The 17,372-nt window shown below is 41.2% G+C and overlaps 1 long non-coding RNA gene across 1 annotated transcript; it reads right to left on the minus strand.

The window, feature by feature from the left end:
- Nucleotides 1-84: 84 nt before the first annotated feature.
- Nucleotides 85-17,147, minus strand: LOC117061188. Its single transcript, XR_004428051.1, has 3 exons — nucleotides 17,086-17,147; nucleotides 2,238-2,313; nucleotides 85-300 (listed from the first exon to the last, which is right to left on the minus strand). It is a non-coding gene; the product is annotated as an uncharacterized LOC117061188 (long non-coding RNA).
- Between the last annotated feature and the right edge of the window lie 225 nt (nucleotides 17,148-17,372).

Genomic DNA, 17,372 nt, shown 5'->3' on the forward strand with positions numbered 1-17,372 from the left:
CTGGAAACCACAGAGGCTTCCATCTTTAGAAGAATAGCAAAGATTGAGTCCGAGTTTACAAAGATGAGAGAAGTCATCAAACATTTTTATCATTGATTGGCTTTTATTTCTTTTTGGAAGAGATTTAAAGCACAATGAAAGAATTCCCAGTTACTTTTTTAATTAAAATGTATGTGGACTTCCTTTTTCTTCCCATACAATACTAAGTTTTTGAACCAGGGCTGATATTCCAAAAAATAAGAGCATGAGAGATGCAAAATGCTGAGGGCTCCTCTGCTGCAGTTTACTTGATAATGTGTCCTAAAGGCACAGAAAAAGAGGGGAGGGTTGCACATCAACATTCTTTATGAGCAGGATGTGGCCAATGTACACACAGGAACATTACAAACAAGAAAAGAATATTGATGACGCAGTTTGTACAATCACACATGCATTTTGGCAAGGTGCTCATAGTGGGAAGGTAGAAATCAAAGAAAGAAACTGTGGAAAATGACTGATAATAAGAAAAAACTGGGCTGTGAACTTTTCAGTGCTGCAACACAAAACTAGAGGTAGAACAATAAATCAGTACATGCTCCCCACAAGTGGTATTTAGCAGGCATGCTGCCTCTGATACTGTAGTTGTCATAACTAGTAGCCATTGTTCTGTGGGCCAGCCCTGATGTAGAACCATAAATCAGGGCAGGTCCAGGCTTGTCCTAGCAGAAAACACATTGGGGTGATTTGTGAGTGCCTGGTGATGTGAAAGGTGAATTTAGCAGAATGAAATAATAACCTCAAATTATTATCTCCCCAAAGCTTGAACATACTGACTGGATAGTGTGCCAAAACCTACTGAGGGAAATACATATTTTGCACTGAGAACTAACCCCCCCCCCAGCAAGAGATTTAATAGCAAAGAAATGAGTATCCATATTTATTTTATACTTAGCAAAATGTTGTCATAAGTCGGATCAGGCTTGGATTAGCAGGATCAGGCTTGGATTAGCAGGATCTGACACCGAGGAAGGAGGAAACACAGGGAGAAAGGTCTGGGCTGGAGGAACACCCTGACTTCAGCTGACTTTTCCTCACTTACATGGAGTGTATTTTGGACAAGAGGCAGGGCAATAAACACCCTCATCTTGCATGAGCAGCTCCTATTCCAAAACAAACCACCCTGTATGGAAATGCCCTTAATATTCATCCTGTATTATTTCCTCAACCATTTTCATAACAGAATGACCCAAAGCAAATTCTATGGGTGTATTTGGTGTACCTTCCGTAAGCATATGAGGATTTTGAAGTCAAAAGATTGCAGATTTACTTTATCATGAAAGACCTTGCATATATATCTTAAACTATACTTATATTTATTCACAAAGAATGATTTGTGAGTTCCAAGATGGCGGTGCGCACAGACGCAGTGGCTCCCTTTTTCTTTTTCTTTTAACGTTTTGTATGGCTTTTATTGTTGTTATTGTTATTGTTATTGTTGTTACTTGTGTGAGTACATTAGGCTGGCGAGCAAATGTTTAAATGAAAAATGAATAGATTTGTCACTTTAAGAGTGTAATAGCTCATTCCTGAAGGGATAATGGCAGTTATGGCAGTTATTAAGATCTAAGATGGCGGTGCTTAAGATCTACAGCCGTCAGGAACTCCTAAGGGTCAGGTTACAGTGCAAACAAGCTGTAAGAGCTGATTATTTTCGCCCAGACAATATTACGGTGGAAGTAGCTAAAATATCAAGCTCTCCATGGATTACTATTCCCTTAGGGAGGAGTGGAAGAGGAGGAAGAGAGAGGAAGCAAAGGCGGGGCTGTCAGGCTCTATCAGCAGCCAGCAAGACTACTGTGAACATCATTGCTGGAGATTTCAACCATGCTGAACTTAAAACTGTGCTCTGTGTCTCTGTTCCTTGTACCAACATACATCCCCTCAGGAAACGGGCTCTCACTATAACAAGGACAGTTAAAATCTGGCATGAATGTGCTACTCACCAGTTTCAAGAGATATTTTTGACATCTATGCTTTATCAATCGCTGCACAAGTACTGTTTTGTGTTTTTTTATGGGAAAGCATCCAATTCCATTGTATTTGTACAATGACAATAAAGAAATCTTATCTTATCTTACCTTACTTCCATCCCTTAATAAAGGGCTTCTAAAAACAGTTTTTTGTTTTCTGCTTTGACTTGATTACATCATTTCCCCCAGCTGCTCATTCTGAAAAGCAGGAAAGTTGATGTCACTCACCAATACTCCAGCCCTTTCTCGGTGATAACCTTCTTAAGGCACCTTACATCATCTGCAATATCATCATCGAGGAGATCTGTAGAGGAGAATAATGAAGACAAGTTAACCAACAACAAACAGATGTAGATCCCAACTGAGGCCTCAAAGGCACAAGAATTGTATCTCTGGTGATAGGGGTCATAGACATGGGGTCATAGACATGCATTGATTCAGAGAAAGCTCTTGGTAGGCTTATCTCCTCCCAGTTTGTTTCCTCCTGTTGAGGAACTGGTTGACATGATAAGGCATGATGCTTCATTGGATCATGCTTCATTGGATCATAACCTCCAACATGTTGAGCCCCAAAATCAGGATGTGTTTCTTCCTCACACATGAGTTACATGACCTGCACGAGATCACAGAACCCAAAATACACTTTTTTCCAGTTGCTGTGGTCTCATGGCATGTAAAAACATGTGTGTCATGAGATTGTGGCCCCCAAAAAGCGCTTTTTTCAGGATGATATTGCAGCGCTCAAAATGGCTGCCATGCTCTTGTGCGAAAAAACGGGATGTCCTGGGACACTTGCAAGGTATGAACAAATATCATAAAAATGACAAATGGATTAATATGCAGTAAGAAACAACCTGTCTCCTTGATCCTTGCCTATCCTGGCTTATAAAAGATAGCCGGGAAGGGCTGGGCGATGGCTTCGTGGGGTGGTGAATGCGAGGGAGCCTTCCTAGACCCACTGAAAGAGGCGGTTATTAAACCGCTTCTTTAAAAAAACATCTTTAGATGCAGCCAATATGGCCAACTATTGCCCAGTCTCAAATCTTCCATTCTTGGGCAAGTGGTTGAACAACTCCAGGCATGCCTGGAAGAAGTGGACCATTTGGATCCCTTCCAGTTGGGATTCAGGCCTCATCATGGGACTGAAACTGCCTTGGTCGCACTGGTCGATGATCTCTGGCGGGCTAGGGACAAAGGTGAGAGCTGTTTCCTAGTTCTGATGGATCTCTCAGCGGCTTTTGACACCATCAACCATAACATCCTTCTGCACCATCTAGAGGGGTTGGGAGTTGGGGCACTGTTATACAGTGGTTCTGCTCCTTCCTCCTGGGCCATGCTCAGAAAGTGGTGGTGGGGGGTGAGTATTCAGATCCCTGAGGTCTCACGTGTGGGGTACCTCAGGGTTCTGCCCTCTCCCCCATGCTTTTCAACATCTACATGCAGTTGGGAGAGATCATCAGGCTGGGTGTTCATTGTGGGATGTAAACACAGAGCAGTCAAAACACAACATTGCTAGAGTGGGCAAGAAGGTGTCTCAGTCCTCCAGCCTTTAACTTCCTGTTTACCTGGACTGAGACAACTTCCTCTATGTAACTGGAGATGGGTGTGGTTTCACCTGGGGAGGTTTACACAAAACCACAGGAAGCAGACCCCATCTTTCTCTTTGGATTTGCTTCTTCAAGGAAGAGCATCTCAGGGACAGAATGCTCTCTTGGCTTCCAGCCAAGAGAGGCCTAGTGAAGCCTGCTTCTTTATGGAGTTAGCTTCTACATGTAAATACATTTATCTAAGCCTGCCTGCCTTTCTGAGACTGTATTCTAACTCAGGATGACTGTAAGTAAACTCTTTTATATCTTATAAACAGTACTGTGTTGTGTCTATATTTTTAAGAGGGAACAAGGGAATATATAATACCAGGAATATATATTTCTTATAGAGGCTTTAGCAAGCCTATGCAACTATCTCTGCTGTGTTTTTAAAGGGGAATGTAACTCTGCTAAATTTGGAGCTTGTTAATACAAGCTGGGATGAGATGTATAAAGTAATATATCATCATCCACATTCCCACATTCATCAGTATGCGGATGATACCCAGCTCTACCTCTCTTTCAAATCAGAACCAGTGAAGGCAGTGAAGGTCCTGTGTGATTGTCTGGAGGCGGTTGGAGGATGGATGGCGGCTAACAGATTGAGGTTGAATCCTGACAAGACAGAAGTACAATTTTGGGGGGACAGGAGGCGGATGTGTGTGAGGGACTCCATAGTCCTGAATGGGGTAACTTTGCCCCTGAAGGACCCGGTGCACAGCCTGGGAGTCATTTTGGACTCACAGCTGTCCATGGAGGTGTAGGTTAATTCTGTATCCAGGGCAGCTGTCTACCAGCTCCATCTGGTACGCAGGCTGAGACCCTATCTGCCCGCGGACTGTCTCGCCAGAGTGGTGCATGCTCTAGTTATGTGGGGCTACCTTTGAAGGTGACCCAGAAACTACAACTAATCCAGAATGCGGCAGCTAGACTAGTGACCCCAACCCCCATTGCGGCAGCGATAACAGGGTTCCCGTTAAAGGGGTCTCGGGGGAGTCATCACTGCCCTCCCCTTCCAGCAGCAGCGAACATAGGGGGGGTGGGCTTGAACATATGTTCTCCAGACTAGCCCACTTCCCAATCATGCTGGATAACCCTGAAGGTACCCAGAACCCCAGCTGGGGGGCTGGGAAGGATAAACGCCCAATGCCTGAGCCAAGGTCTTTCTACATCTGAAATATTAATAAAGTTGTGGCCAATTTAATCCCATAGAACGTTGTCATGAGTCTTTATTTCCCTCAGGGGCTGCCCCGGGGTACAGGGGGACTTCGCCTGGCCGCGCAACAGAGTAGATGCAGAAGCAGAGACTGAAACTGATGCTGATCATTACAGCTCAGAAAATGATTCTGATTAAATTTCATCCCCATTCATTGAAATTTAGTCCACTTCCTTCTTCAGTTCTTTTTATGAGAATGTTTTTTTTAAAATACTGTGGAGAGGAAATATGAATAATTGTTACTTCTGGACTTCCGGCCGGACGAGGAGCCGAGAGGAGACGGGACTTAGCCCTGCGGGGAAAGTCCGGTTCTTTGTGAGGAAAAGGGGTGTTTGCAGGGCGCCGCAACCCCTAAAAGCCCAGAAGGAATGTTTTGGGGACCGTGATCCCAACAGTGCTGAAGAGGTCTCTCCGCCACCGGGAAATCTCCCGTCTGGGAGGAAAGAAGGTTGGCGAGATTGAGGCGCCGGCTCAATCTCGCCAACCTTCTTTCCTCCCAGACGGGAGATTTCCCGCCATTTTCTGCTCACAGGAACGCAGCCTCAGGTCTCCACGGCTCTACGACCGACTCTCAAAAAGAAGAACCCGAATTTGATTTAAAGGTTGGTGATAAATTTGAATTTGGAAGCTAATTCGGAAGGCAGCGGGGTTTAAAAAAGGAGGTCAGCCCCGACTGTGGCCATTTGTATATATACGGAGGAGCGCAAAGCTGAGACTGAAAGTAATTGAGTTTGGCCTATTAACGTGCTATTAAATAAATGAAAGTGATTGACTGAAGGAATGAATTTGGACTTTAAAGATTATGAAGGTTTTTTATTTTAGTTTGTTTTGTTAGTCTTGGATGAACTACGGGAACCAGCTGCGATCGGGGACTTTCCGGGTAAAATTTACTTTCGCTTTTGAATGAACTGCGCAATGATAGTAAAGAGCGCTAAAGACTTATTAAAACTGTTCAAAAGTAAGAAATAAAGCTCCTGGTACAGCGGCAATTAGTTTTGGAGCTAGACTGTTTGATTACCCTGATTTTTAGGCATCTCCCTGATCTGTGTGAGTGCAAAAAAGGACTTACCCCCATCCACGGACAGCGCGATCGCCATTTTCTGCTTCCCCTGACTCTTCGCCCCCCCCCTCCCTGGCTGGAGCGGTTTGGATTAGGCCGAGAGGCTGAAGAATACGAGGTTTTTTCTTCTCTTTTTTTCTCCTTCCCCCCCTTTTTTTCTTCCACTCCCAATCCCTTCAAAAGGATCTTGGTGTTTGTTTTTTTAACCCTCTTTTACCTTCTTGGATTTAGCCATGCAAGTGCAGAAGCTGTTTGAACCCCTTTTTTTTTGGTGGATTAAATTTTTGTTATCCTTTTTTTTGTGGAGTATATTCCTTTTTTTTCCTTTTTTTTGCGTGTGGATTAACTTGTTTTTGTTTCTGGTTTTTATTTTTTTGGTTTTTTAAACTATTGGAGACTGCACTGACCCTTCTCAGTTACATATACATTGCATTAGGTGGAATAATTGACAACTGGTCTATAACCTAATTGGATTAGCCAAACAAGTGGCAAAGACTGAGACTGAACTAATTAATTGAAAGATAGATTGAAATATGATAATGGACTAGACTGAGTAATTATAAGAAGTGAACTCTAAACATTTTACTGCCCTTTTGTAATAATACCGTATAATTGGTGATTTTTAATTTGAGGTGAATGAAATTGAGTGAGTTTTAATTAGAATATTACAAATTGAAAGAATCAATAATTTAAATAGAGGAAAATAGAAGAGAAGAGACAGGATGGAGAAGAAAAAAGAGACCGGAACACCAGGAGATAGAAGAGGATCTAAACAAGAGGACTCTAAAGAAATAATAAAGATGCTATCAGAACTGAAAAAGGACATTAAAGAAATAAAAGAAAGTGAAAAGACCATGGAAGGGAAACTGGACCAAATGGAACAAAAATGGGACCAGACAGCTAAAGAATTGAAAACTCAAGTACAAGAAATTGATAAAAGAGCTAAAAAGAATGAGGAAGGTCTTAACGAGTACAAAAAGAGGTCAGAGATTAAAGAAAGAAGAAGGGAAAATAAACAGTGATATTTCTGATATTAATAAAGCACAAGAAGATATGAAAGATTTGATTGCTATGCAAGAACTTAAACAGAGGGAGACTAATCTGAGGCTGAGAGCGATACCTGAGACACAAGGAGAAAATATTGGAGCAAAGATTATCACGGAATTGGCACAATGGTTGGGCATACAGAAGGAAGAATTGGCGGTGAATGTGGTAAATGTCTTCAGAATTAAAAATAAGAATAAAAATGGGAAAAAGGGAAGAGATACCCTGGAGATTGTTTGATAATTTTCAAAGATAAAACAACAAGAGACATGATTTTGATGAAAAACAGAGAGTGAAAAAATTGTACATTGACAATACGATGATAATAGTATTTAAAGACATCCCAATTCATCTGCTGAAGAAGAGGACACCATACCAACCCCTGACACGGACGCTACGTAAAAAAAAGATAGACTTTAAATGGGAATTCCCGGAGGGGGTTTCCTTTCACTATAAGAGAAGAAGCACAAACTGAAAGGAATTTTGGACCTTACAAAGTTTCTCATGGAGATACAAAGAGTTGGATAAAGATGAGAAGGAGGTGAGAGGGGAGGAGGAGGAGGAGAGGAGAGGGAGGGAAACAGTAGAAGGAGCATGTGCAAGCCCCAATCCAGGGAGGGGGAGGGGAGGAAGAAGAGGAAGAAGAGATAATACTAATAAGGAAGAAGAAGAAGAAGAAGTAGAAGAAGAAGAAGAACAGTAAACAGTAACAACAGTAAAGAAACAAAAGAAACTCAAGATGCGCTACGTGTGCTGTCTTGGAATGTTCAACGGAATTAACCAAAAAAAAGAAACGCAGCAGAATTGAACACATTTTGCAAAAGAAAAATCTTGACTAATTTGTCTGCAAGAAACACATGTTGCCAGGAAGCACAGAAGAATTTTTGGTTAAAAAGAAGTTGGGCAATGAATTTATCTCATCAGACAAGACAAAGAAAAGAGGAGTATGTCTTATATGTAAAACAAAATCTGGAGACGAAACAGCTGTTTTAAGGATGAAGAAGGAGAGTAATTGCAGTACAGGTCACGACACAAGGCGAAAAATTTATATTTGTCGGAATCTACGCACCAAATGGTAATAAATCAGAATTTTATAAAGTTTGGAAGAAATGTTACATGAATATCTGGATCAGAAACTCATAATTTTGGGAGATATGAACGGAGTGATCTCATTGGAAATGGATAGAAGAAGGAAGAAGATGGAATCAAAGGAAGGGAAACTGCCTAAGACGTTCTTCTCACTGGTGAAAAACTGTAATTTAATAGATATTTGGAGATTGAGACACCCATTGGAACGACAATACACACACTTCTCCAGAACCAAACCAGTCAAATGCAAGAATTGATTATATCATGATATCCAGTGAATTGGTACTGAGAGTGGAAAAAATTGAGATTCAACCTAGGACATTCTCTGATCATAACTCCATATTTTGCGTACATTAAGAAGAAAGAAGAAAAAATCATTCAGATGGAGATTGAACGAAACCTTGCTGGACGATGAAGAATTGGAAGAAAAGGCAAAGAAAAAACTAAAAGATTACTTTGAATTGAATTGGAAAAAAGATACAAAGGACAGTGTTGTTTGGGATGCATCAAAAGCGGTGCTGAGGGGTTTCTTCATACAACAAAATAGTATCAAGAAGAAGAACAGAGAAAGAAAAAAGAAGAAATATTAAAACAAATTATGGAAAATGAGAAAAAAACTGGCAATAAAACCAATGATACAAAGCAAACCAAAATATTAAGATATTACAAAACCAATTCTCAATGATCGTAAATCAGGAAGTAGAATGGAAAATAAAATGGATGAAACAGAGATCCTTTGAACATGCAAATAAACCAGGAAAATGGCTAGCTTGGCAAATTAAGAAGAGAAAAGAACAAAATACAATAAACAAAATACAAATTGAGGATAAAGAAGTTGAAAGTCCATCAGAGATAAGAAAAGGTTTCGCAAAATATTATAGACAATTATAAAAAATCTGGAAATCAGGACATTAATAAAATTGTGAAATATTTGAAAGGAAAAGAGGTGCGGAAGATAACGACAGAGATGAAGAACCGATTAAACCAAAAAATTGAAAAGGAGGAGATTACCAAAGCAATTAAAAACTTGAAAAGTGGGAAGGCTCCAGGACCGGATGGATTCACGGCAAGATATTACAAAAAATTTAGAGACATTCTACTTGAACCCTTCAAGGAAGTGATGAATAATATTTTAGAGAAAGCGGAAATACCAGACACTTGGAAGGATGCGTACATAACATTGATACCAAAACCTGATTCAGACTTGCTTCAAATTAAGAATTATAGGCCAATTTCGCTATTGAACAATGATTATAAGATTTTGCTAGCATATTCGCAAATAGAATGAAGATATATGAAAGAGATAATTCATGAAGACCAGGCGGGCTTCTTACCAGCAGACAGTTAAAAAGATAACGTAAGAAATAATTAATATTATTGAATATCTACTTTCAGGAATGAGGCCTTTTCCGCATCCACAAAAATCAATAGCGGCTGCTCCCCTCTATGATTTTTGTGGATGCGGAAAAGGCCTTTGATAATATTTCGTGGGAGTTTATGGTAAAGAATTTTGAAGCAATGGATATGGGAGAAAAATTTATTTTATTTTTTTAACAAAATTTTATTAGCATTTTCATAATATAACACAACCCAACCCCACACCTACAAATACAAAAACAAATACAAATACACATAAGTCAGGATCTTCTTCTTCTTTATATACCTTACAAAAAAAAAAATTCTAGTTCTGAATCTTGACATTTGGCTTCCCCCGCCTTTACACCTTCGTTTTAATTCAGTACTCTATTTCCTTAACAACTTTTCTCTGTAAAAAATTTAACTTTACTTAAAAAAGAAAACATACTTATCTCAATCTTTGCATTATAACTAAATCATAATCAAGTATTCTTATAGCTAAACTTATCTCTTCTGTCCTTTATCATGCTGCTTTTAACTTAAAATTCAATATCTCCTTACTTATTTATAATAGACTTATAATTAACAGACTTCCACTCCGATCTCGGATACCGTGGCAGACCATTTAGATTATACATTTAATTCTTCAACCCACTCCCCCTCTTTCCATTGTCTTTTTCTGTCTTTCTTCACAACCAAATCTCCAATTTTCTTCCTCTAAGTGTCCACAGATCCAGGCAACGTCCACAACAAACCAGCATCGAGCCTCATCTCCATTCCGGGCTCCTCCGATTCTTTTCTCCTTCTTGTAAAAATCTAAATTCCATGTCCCTCGCCCCCGAGCTGCCACCTCGGGGTCTGGATTGTAAGTTTTCCCGTTCCAAAATCCTTTTCCCGGATTTGCCCAGCCATTTCAGACCATCCTCCAAGTGCCTCTTCCAGCTCTCTGCCAAGGCTTGATTCCATTGTGTAAAACTTTTGAAAAGCCTCCTCTGTGGAAAATAAATCCTTTTCATGAATAATTCCACTCAAGACTTGTAATTTCCGATTAAGTAATTCCATCTGCAAAGAGTGAGCCTTTCCTCATCCCTTAATTCAAAGTTCGAAGCCAGTACGATCGCAAACTCCAGCATTTTAAGAGAGAGGGTGAGTATCAGATTTCAGTTCTTGTCTCTTCCTTCCTTGTTTCAGTTTTTCCCACACAAGCCAAGTCGCCGCCATTTCTCCGAGCCGGAGTATAAAGACCAAAACTTCCAGCGGAGATATCTTTCCCCAGTTAACCCCAAAAGGAGATCTCAACAGACTCAGTTCTCAAATTCCAAATACTTTCTATTGATTGTTGTAGCAGCAGTCACTTAAAGGGTTAATTTCTTTCACCACTCGAAGGGAGGGAGGCGGGCTGCCTTTCTTCTTTCCCCAGAGCATTCCAAGAATACAAAGAGTCAATCAATTACTCACAGCCTCTGGGTTCTTATCAGCTCCTTAATGACAGGTAGAACTTAGACGCTCATCACAGGCTTTGCCGCCGCAATTTCATCCCGGTTGGGGCATGTCCCCTATAGCCCGGCTCCGTTGTCCCTTCACCCCACTCCCCCTTTACAGGGGGCGCGGGGAAGGGTTCGGAGCCACACGGGCCAGCCGGGGAGCCCAGAGTGCGGGACGCTCTTCCCGCACCCCAACCGGAGCCCCGCTATGCGGCTGCAGGGCTCCTAACCCCCGGAATGAACTGGGTGCTTCGCAGCCGAAGCAACCCACGACCACCCATAATGGCGTCCGCCGCCGGAAGCCCCGATATGGGAGAAAAATTTATAAGAAGTATCAAGGCAATATCACAGCAAAGAGCAAAATAATTGTAAATAATACACTAACTGAAAGTATAGAGATTGAGAAGGGAACAAGACAAGGATGTCCACTCTCACCGCTATTATCATCTCGGTCCTGGAAGTCCTTTTGAAGATGATAAGGCAATCAGAAGAATAAAAGGAATTACAATCGGAAAGACTCAACATAAAGTGAAAGCCTATGCCGATGACCTGGTACTGACAGTAGAAGACCTTTAGAAAGCACGAACAGTATTAGAGGAGATGGAAGAATTTGGACAAATCGCAGGATTTAAACTTAATAGGAAAAGACTAAAATCTTGGTTAAGAACATGAAAAATGGAGAAGCACGGAACTGCAACAACAAGTACAAATTGAAGTGGCAAAGAAAGTTAAATATTTGGGAATATGGATAACACCTAAGAGTATCAATCTGTATCAAGATAACTATGAGTTAACATGGAATAAAATTAAGAGAGACCTGGAAGTGTGGGAAAGGATGAAACTGTCTTTACTGGGAAGAATCTCAGCGGTGAAAATGAGCGTGCTACCGAGAATGATATTTTTGTTTCAAACAATACCAATAATAAAGGGACAGCTGTTTTCAGAGAATGGCAAAAGAAAATTTCAAGATTTATCTGGCAGGGGAAAAAACCCCGGATAAGATTTAAGTTATTGACAGATAGTAAGGAAAGAGGGTTTTCCTTACCGGATCTGAAGCTATACTATGAAGCAGCCTGTCTATGTTGGATAAAGGAATGGATAAATTTGAAGAAACCAGATCTCTTAGATTTGGAAGGACATGATAACAGATTCGGATGGCACGCATACCTATGGCAAGAAAAGATAAAGGTACACAGAAGTTTTGGAACCACATCTTCCGGAAGTCCCTATGAAGTATGGGACAGATATAAAAATCTATTGGAAAGGAAAATACCATGGTGGTTATCCCCAATCGAAATAATCAGCATGAAAAAAAATATGAGTCAAAAATGGATAACTTATGAGACACTGCTTAAAAAGAAGGTAATAAATGGAAATTAAAACCATATGAGGAAGTGAAAGAACATGTTAATAATTGGTTGCAGTACCATCAATCAATGAAATGTTTAAAAGCGATATGAAAAGACGGGATTAGCGAGACGAAATCAAAGTTTGAAGTTGAGGTACTTAATAGTGACTTTAAAGTACTTGCTAAGATATAAAATGCTGTTGGAATGGAACTTAAAAGATGAAGAAGTGAAGTCGGTGATGATTCATTGGGCAAAAGATTTTGGATACAACATCTTGCTAGAAGACTGGGAAAAACTTTGGAAGGAAGGAATGGAAATTTACGGCTTGTACGTCAATAAAAGAAAATTTATTGAAAATGATGTATAGATGGCATATCACCCCAGTTAAACTAGCTAAGATGTATAAGACGGAAGTGTTGGAAATGTAAAGAAAATGTCGGTACTTTTTATCATATGTGGTGGGAATGTAAAAAGGTGAGAATGTATTGGGATATGATATCATGAGTTAAGAAAAATGTTGAAATATAATTTTGCTAAGAAACCTGAAGCCTTTTTGTTAGGTATTGTAGGTACAGACATTGAAAAAAAGGATATTAGACTTTTCCAATACGCAACGGCGGCAGCTAGAATTCTTCTAGCACAAAAATGGAAACAAGAATTACCGACGAAAGAGGAATGGACAGTGAAATGACTGAATACGCAGAAATGGACAAATTAACGGGAAGAATCCGAGAGCAGCGGGACCAGAAATTCATCAAAGACTGGTTAAAATTCACGAACTATTTAAAAGACATTTATATCTGAATACGTTAATAGGGTTTCAAGAAGTTTTGTAGTGAATGTGTAGAATTATTATTGTAAGTAGGATAGTAAAGTAAGGAAATTTTTTTTGTTGATAATGGTTGATTAAAGAAGTATAATGTTAAGTTAAAAAATTAGAAAGCCATTTGAAGGGACTGATGGAAGTCAAGGCTTGATAGCCAAATTGGAAATGTATGAAAATGTTTGTTTAAAATTATTGTAGTAGTTTAGTATAAAAATAATAAAAAATTATATATAAAAAAAATTGTTACTTCTGGATTTTTAAAAATTGTTTTGTGGAGTTTTTTGTTTGTTTGTTTGTTTGTTCCACATAAACTAGTAAACAGTTCAGGAGATTGTTGCTCCATTTGTTACAAATACAAATAAATATTATTTTAAAAGTAAACTCTGTTTGTAATAATTGTTTGGATACACTATATTTTTAATATGCTAGTTGTGATAATTTTATGCCCATTAAAATTGTCCATGTTATATTTTATGTTTCTAAAGTAACAGAATGACTTTCAATCTGGAGAAGAAAAAAGAAGTGCTAATGTAGCATTTTTTTTTTCAATTTTTCCAAAAAAAGACAGGGGAAACAGATTTTTTCCCGAGCTTCAAAATTTCCAGAAATTTTACATCTCTATGGACAGATACTTAAATCTAAAGCTTGGCTTGTGTTTTGGCTTGTGTTTTTTGTTTATATTTATTGTTTACTTATTATAATAAAATTTATTTTAAAAACCTGCAAAGTGGTTTACCAAAAAAAAATCAAATTAGTAAAATCAAGAAAAATTAACAATCCTACTTTAAAACATACAAAAGCTAAAATATTAAGATTAAAATTACTTCAACTTCCTAAGAATCTAGGTATGCTTGCCTAGAGAATACAGTGTTACCTCGCAAGACGAATGCCTCGCACAACGAAAAACTCGCTAGACGAAAGGGTTTTGCAATTTTTTAGGTGACTCGCAAGACGAATTTTTCTATGGTCGTGCTTCGCAAGACGAAAATTTCAATGCATTCCTATCGGAATTAAATTTCAATGCATTCCTATGGGCTTCGCAAGACAAAATTTTCGCAATACAAAACGACTCGCGGGTGCCTGAAAAGAGTCTAGCAAAGGCACCATGCTTTATTGCAATAAGTTTGGAGTTCCAAAGTGCAGGTGCTGCCATAGTAAACAATGCAGTACAGATATTATGTGGAACATGCAGTAGTGCTTGAAACAACTGAAGAGGAGGTTTTATTTATGTGATTTCACCATGTTCTGTATTATCTGAAAAGGAAAACATTCATTTAAAAAACAGGATTGCACAGCAGCAATCTACTCGCATGTGAGTCTCATCATGATCAGTGGGACTTACTCCTGAGCCAACGGTGCATGAGATGGGCTGCAATCCTATGCACCCCTTGCATCCAACTTGTACCTAAAATCTGCACAAGCCTGCACCAGAGAATTGTAGAGTTGGAAGGGACCCCTAAGGGTCATCCAGCCAAACCCCTGGGGGCAATGCAGGAATCTCAATTAGACCACCCCTGACCAATGGCCACCTGTCTTCTGTTTTTCAGCCAGACAAACAACAATGGAGACTGGAGGTGGGGAAAAAGATAAATTTTGACAATGGCGCAGATTTGTGCAGGAACTCTTGAAGACTTTACACAGGAGGAACCCCACTTGCACGTAACAGGCAGGGCGCCAGCTCAGATTTTGTTGTTGTGCACCTCTCGCTGGCTGGCTCCCTGCACACTGGCGTCCCTGCGCACAAGGGCAGGCGGGTCAGGATTTGGGCGAGAGGCGTCTGTTTGTGCGCACCTCTCGCTGGCTGGCTCCCTGCACACTGGCTCCCTGTACGCGAGGAGCAGGCAGGCTAGGATTCCGGCGAGAGGGGCTGTGCATGCCTCTTGTTCACTGGCTCCTGCGAGGGGACGCAAGAGGGGCTGAGGTGGTGGCCGGGCCGGGCCGGGGACAATGGTGGCGTCTCCTCAAGCGGGCGGCAACAGCGGGGCCCCCTGAGGGTGACAACGGGTGAGTTGCCTGCTCTGTGCCTCGCAGCTGACCTGGCCTCCGGCTCTCCCCTCGGCAGGAGGGGAGGAGGGCATTCTCCGGAGGGGCTGGTGAGCGCAGGGAGAGAAGAGAGGATGCGGCCAGCAGGCTCTCCTTCGCATTCACAGCCCCCATCCCCCCCCGCCATCCCCCACCGGCTCCGGAGGGCAGATGTTGCTTGGCGTGGGGAGGGGGTCTCTGAGGGGCTTTTGGCACCCTCCAGAACTGTGCCTATCACTATTGCTTATTTTTGGGTACTGCTTATATTTCGCAAATGCGAAAAAATCCTGCTATGGCTTTATTTTATGACTATGTCTTAAAATAGGGGAAACACGGTATAACCAAGCTCCTTTGAGTGTCTGTCAGCAAAAGCATAATATTAGCAAAGCTTTAAAAACCCTACATGTGAGAAGGCAGGTCTGAGAAAATCATTAGGGTCACTTGTGTAGATCGGCATGAAGCAAGCCATGTGGGCTAACCTGTGCATAGTGCATTGATCAGATGCATCAATCAAATAACTTCCAGCCCCCCTCCGTTGTTTGCTCGTCTGACTGCATCCTACCCATGCAAAGAAGTGGGGGGTGGCAGGGAAGGGGGGGTCCTAGCTTCCTGCCGGGAAGACTGGGCAAAGGGGAGGCCAACCTGCCAAGTACCCAGGGTTGCTCCTCCCGGCACCACGCACAGGGCAAAACAGCTGCCATTGTCCCGCACATTGTCTTTCAGGGGCAGCAGAGGCTTTTCAGAGGGGGATCGGGGGCCCAAATGGGGTGTGCAGGACAGGCAGCAGCCTTGGCGGCCTCCCCAGCAGCCGGAAGTTGGCTGGTGTGAAGAAATTGAGACTAGGTCAAATAGTTTCGGCCTTGCCTTGCCTTTGCTCCGCCCCCTGCCTCCCTGCAGCAAAATTGGCTAGTTGGCTTGGGGTTGGGGCGAAGGCAAGGCAGGCCAAATATACTCAGCCCAGTCTCATTTTCTTGCATAGGGCAACTTTCTGGGACCTTTTCTGGAAACCCAGTGCCGGGTCCCAAACCACATCAGAGGGTAGGCAGTAATTGTTCTTGATAATTTTGTATATATATCCTCCCCTCTAAAGTGTTGCCTGGTCTAAGTCCGGTTTAAAGATAAACAACCCTAAGAAGCAAGAACTGAAGAGGTTTGAAGTGCCCATCAAGACCTGGGCGTCAACTGAGCACATGATCACCTGATGTATTCCACACTGTGGTGATACGTTTTTCTATTTAAATCTAGTAATTTAAATGAAATGTACATTAATTAAATTAAATTTGATTTCTTGTAATTATACGAGTAATTTCATCACAATTATATCTAAATTTGCATATATACAAATAACTACCATATGCAAATTTTGTGGCAGACTGATAACATTTTAAAATATTCCTTTAGGGGTGTCTTTTATTTTTGGAACAGGGTCCCGTGAAACAGAGGGTCCCTCTCAGAACCTGGCCTAGGTCTCCAACATATATGTATTATGAAATAATAGTCTATAAAGTCTCATTATAAAGTCTATAAAGTCTCATTTCACAGTTGCATCCTCCAACCTGCATCCTGCCCTTCTGCTAAAGATCTTGCAGAGGCAGGTCATTATCCAGGGTCTGAGGAAGGCGAAATCTGCTTAGGTTCTTCCCCCCCTCCCAAACTGCACCAGGCAACTTCAAACCTGCTCAGGTTATCAAGTGGGGATTGCATCAATCTGGTGAATCATGCACCTGTTGGTTAATGGCATAGTCTCAGGACTTCCAAGCTGTCTTGGAGCGTTAGAGTAGGAAGTGTGGAGCCTGGGGCCCAGAGGCCAAGACTTCCTCAGGCCAAGCACACACCCCCTCCTGCTTTAGGCTGGCTCATCATTAATGCCTGTTTATGCATGCTTACCCCTAATAGATGCCTTTTGCATACCTGGTATGTTATTGACTGTAGTACTGCATTGGAAAATTTGGGGAAATATTCATGGCCTGTCGTCTTTTTAGAAATAAGACACTCATCTTGAGACATACAGTACATGGCCAAGCAGGAAAAAAGGGTCACTCACAATCACAGGAAATGTTGCATTTGTTCTGTGAGGGCTGTCTCTCATTAAGTGCACCATTCCTGCCGCGTCAGATGGATAGTCCATAGGTGTGGACACCCTCTTCTGTCTCGTAGTATTCGGTTGTTGTAATTAGCTGGAATCCAGCCATACAGACATCTGGTAGGGAAGCAAAGTATAAATGTTCTTTCCTAAAAATCAGTTCCCAAACACAGAAACAGTAAAGCATTTTTAAACTCTCCAAAAATCCTGCTGTTTAAACACTTTCAAAACATTGGCATACCCTTTCT

The sequence above is a fragment of the Lacerta agilis genome, chromosome 16 (genome assembly GCF_009819535.1).
Source record: "Lacerta agilis isolate rLacAgi1 chromosome 16, rLacAgi1.pri, whole genome shotgun sequence".
NCBI classification, from domain to species: Eukaryota; Metazoa; Chordata; class Lepidosauria; order Squamata; family Lacertidae; genus Lacerta; species Lacerta agilis.